Genomic DNA, 4,082 nt, shown 5'->3' with positions numbered 1-4,082 from the left:
TTAAAAAATTTGCACATTTCAATGGCAGAGGAGGGCCACGAGCGCGGGTCCACAAGTCATAAGACAAAGGCAGCAGAGGGGCCGGACGCCGCGAGCTTTCCTCATCTTCGTTCCCCAATCCGGCCGGAGGTGCGGCAATGGCGTTCCTCAATCGGCCGCGGATGGATGGTCACACTCACACCCAGTCAATCCAGGTCAGTCTCTCCCGAGTTCTTACCAAGAAAGAAGAACGTAGTACTAGCATATTTTAATCTCGTCGGCAAACTTTACCACTGCCTTAATTTGACTGAAGACTCGATTACTCAACTGGCTCCTACTACTCGAGTTTTAGACCTACCTTTGTACTAGCAGTAGGGATTACCAATAACGAAAAGAAATGGTTCAAGATTACATTAACTAGTAACTAAACACGACTATGTAACTGAAGACTGTGTACGTATGTGCAAGTCAAGTACATCATTGGCCGCGTCAGCTTGATGATGGTCTCTAATCTCCAATGGCTCAACAAGCCACCAAAAGCTAAAGTTCCATCCCTATGAACTGGATAAGTCACCGATTAATCGATCAAGTCTTCATATTTAATTCATCATTCCTTGCTAATTCTAAGTTGCTGACCACCCTTACATTGCTGTCCTACTGTGAATTCGATGACTGTCACACTCAACTTTACACCTAGCTACTCTTTAGAACGAAGCGTCGAGGATGGCCGGCCTTTTGAATATTATACTTCATTCAAGAGGCAACACAAATCATTGTGTCTCAGCACCTAACATGCCCAATAACAGAGAAGAGACATGGCTCAGTGTGCAAATGACCACATACCTTTTGTCCTTACTCCTTATTGATTGAAGAAAGTACGAAGCTATTTCCATAAAAGGATCCATCCACCAAAGACACACGAACAAACAGCTTTGCACAGCCTTTCTCGCCTAAAAACACCACCACCAAACGAATTCTGCCGGAGCCGGAGGAGATGATGGAGGCGGCTATTGGCGCAGCAGTTCGCTCCGCGATTGGGGCCGCAGGCAGGCTCATCGGCAGTGTGGTGAATAAGCTCTCTGATAAGTTGGTGGAGGCGTATGTTGCCAGCTCTGAGCTCGGCCTCAACTACAAGAAGATAAAACAGGATCTCATGTTGACGCAAGGGCTGCTGCATGAGGCCCAGAGGAGGGGGGTGAGCGACAATCCTGGTCTGCAGGGGCTGGTGCAGCAGCTCAGCGGCAAGGCCGACGAGGCTGAAGACACCTTGGACGAGCTCCACTACTTCATCATCCAGGACCAGCTTGACGGCACCCAGTACGCGGTGCCGGATCTGGGCGAGGGCCTCCGTTGTCAAGCACAACACGGTGGCCATGGTGTTCGCCACACTGTCGGTAATTGGATTCCCTGCTTTTCTTGTTGCCGTAAAGAAGTGGATGATTCTGCTGCTGTTACCAAGAACCCACATAAACCAACCAACCCTGGCAATGGTAATGATGCTCCCGTTCCAGTTGATAAGCTTCAGTTTGACAGAGTGGCCATGTCCAAGAAAATTAAGTCTGTGATAGCATAGCAAGTGTGTGACCCTGTCTCCAAATTGCTCAACATAATTCCACACCATGGTAGCATAGCAAGTGTGACCCTGACACGGTCTCCCATGGGATCAATCAGTACCCAACATACACTTTACGGAAGGGAAACTATTTTCAAGAAAACACTAGATGATATCACCATTGGTACATATCATTCGGAAACCAGCCTTTCTGTTCTTCCTATAATTGGTCCAGGGGGTATTGGAAAGACAACTTTCACCCAACACCTCTATAGTGATAAAAGAATGGAAGAACACTTTGATGTTAAGGTTTGGGTGTGTGTATCAACTGATTTTGATGTGTTTAAGCTCACCAAGCGTATCTATGACGGCATGCTTGGAGCTGAAAAAGAAGAAAGCAACACAAGTGCAAATCAAACAACCAACTTGAACGGGCTACAAGAATCTATCACCAGGAAATTGAAGTCCAAAAGGTTTTTGATTGTCTTTGATGATATATGGGAATGCAACAGTGAAGGTTGGGAAAACTTGTTAGCACCATTCATCAATGGGGACACCAAGGGCAACATGGTTCTCGTTACAACTAGATTTCCATCTAAAGCTGAAATGGTGAAAACAACCAACCCAATAGCACTGGAAGGTCTGGAGCCTCAGGTCTTCTTCACATTTTTTCTCAGGTTGTTGCTTGCTTACCGGAGCTGAACTGCACTGCACTAGTTGTAGTTCTCCAGTTTCGTCAGGGTTAACAAGCTACTGCTAATTTGTCCAGACTGAAGCAGCAGCAACGCTACAAGTTTTTCTCAGGTTGTTGCTTGCTTGCCGGAGCTGAACTGCACTAGTTGAAGTCCAGCCTTTGAAATGGAGTAAAGTTTACAGTAGGGAAGAATTGATGTGCTGATCATCATCGTCCACAAACACGCTCTTATCTACTGCGTGCCAAGTTCTGCAGATGCTGATCCTCTCTGATCGATTTGCCATGATGATCAGGGGGCGGAGGACGAAGGTAACTCAGCGATGCTGGCCCAAGTTCAGTGCACGGGCCTTGCCCGACGACGACGAATGTGGCCAAGGAGGATGCAGTCGCAGAGGCCGAAGAAAGACTGCTTTCCAGTACTGAACCATAGTAACTTCCTCCTCAGGGTTCACGTCTTCAGGTTCGTCATGAAGGAGGCAGGCTGACAGACAGACACCTGCCCGACGATGCATGCCACAGCAGCAAACATGAAACAAATCAGCACCGAAAACCCGAATCATCGATCACGCAACCCACGGACTACATGTGATGTAATCAGTACCTTCAATTTGATCCATCCAGAACTACGCAGCACTCCGTCGAAAAATTTGAAGGCACAGGCTCACTGGTTACTTTTGTTGTCTGCACTGCACGGGACGACCAACTTCTAAATTGGCTGCTGGCTGCAAATTGTTCTGCAAAATCCGAGGAAATTATCAAAGGTCAGAGAAGTGCGAACAAGGCAAAGGGAACTCGTCGTCTAATTTAAATTTAAATGCCTCAGTTAGTTACTTTGAGTTGGCCAACAGGCGTGAACCTGCTAAACTGGGACTCAAGCTCTCACCGATGCCAGTGAAACATCACGCACTTCAATGATGTTTTCTCTCTCCTTTTTGAACGGTAATCTGCACAAGAGGGGAGGCGCTATGCTTCTATTCTATCTTGAATCATCAGGGTCGTTTGGGGTTCATCGACAGGGGAGGGGAGCAGGCCTGGCCTGACATAGTTGGAATAAACAGATTAGTACTACCAAAAATCTGAATCGTCCATCATGCAACACCCACAATTTTCAGATGTAACTTCTTTAACCACCACTTGATGCCATGAGTTACCTCTGAAATGGCCGATGATGCACAATTTCGCAGCCCTCCGTCAAGACACCAAGACAGAGGCGCACTCCGAGTGGTCACTTCTGCGTACCAACCTGATTTTATAAAAATTCACTGTTGGACGTGAACCTTTCTGCCGAAACAGAGTAACGAACCTAAGAATTAGAAAATGGTGTCTAGAAAATATGAAACCCTAGAATTATATGTTGTATTGATCTGACCCTTGTGTAGGGTATATATAGGAGTACAAGAGAGGTAGAGACTTGGAGTACAAGACAAGTTACATGTGGTTTAAACTAATTCTATCTCTATCTCCTTATCTCTAACTTAAACCCAATTATATTTCTAACATTTCCCCTCAGTCGTAGCGGGAGTGAAGCAGACGAGTACGACTGGATTTGAAGTCTTGCGCTTTCGTCGTCTTCTCCGCCGCGCCATCATCAACTGCGTCTCTGATGGGTTGGCACCTAGGGCGGTGACTGCGTCCCCTTCTGGTGCCTTCATGCCTTCTCCTCTATTCCCTCCCGCAGTCACAGCGGAAGTGGCGCGGACGCTAGTGACGACGCGGACGCTGTTGACTGGGGTTGTTGCCGATGAGTTGCTGTAGACGTAGCCGTGTGGTCGATGTCGAGGTAGCCGGTCAGGGTGATGTAGCCGTGGTCGATGGTGTGGGCGTCGTGGATGATGAAGCCGCACAAAGCCGGAGGCG

At 47.5% G+C, this 4,082-nt stretch overlaps 1 pseudogene; it reads left to right on the top strand.

Moving 5' to 3' along the window:
• The first annotated feature begins 523 nt into the window (after window positions 1-523).
• LOC123149817 (uncharacterized) lies at window positions 524-3,202 on the top strand (annotated as a pseudogene).
• Window positions 3,203-4,082: the final 880 nt, after the last annotated feature.

Source organism: Triticum aestivum, chromosome 7A, assembly GCF_018294505.1.
Source record: "Triticum aestivum cultivar Chinese Spring chromosome 7A, IWGSC CS RefSeq v2.1, whole genome shotgun sequence".
In the NCBI taxonomy this organism is placed as follows: Eukaryota; Viridiplantae; Streptophyta; class Magnoliopsida; order Poales; family Poaceae; genus Triticum; species Triticum aestivum.
Note: the sequence above shows the minus strand (reverse complement) of the source record. Positions and strands in the feature narration are given on the sequence as shown.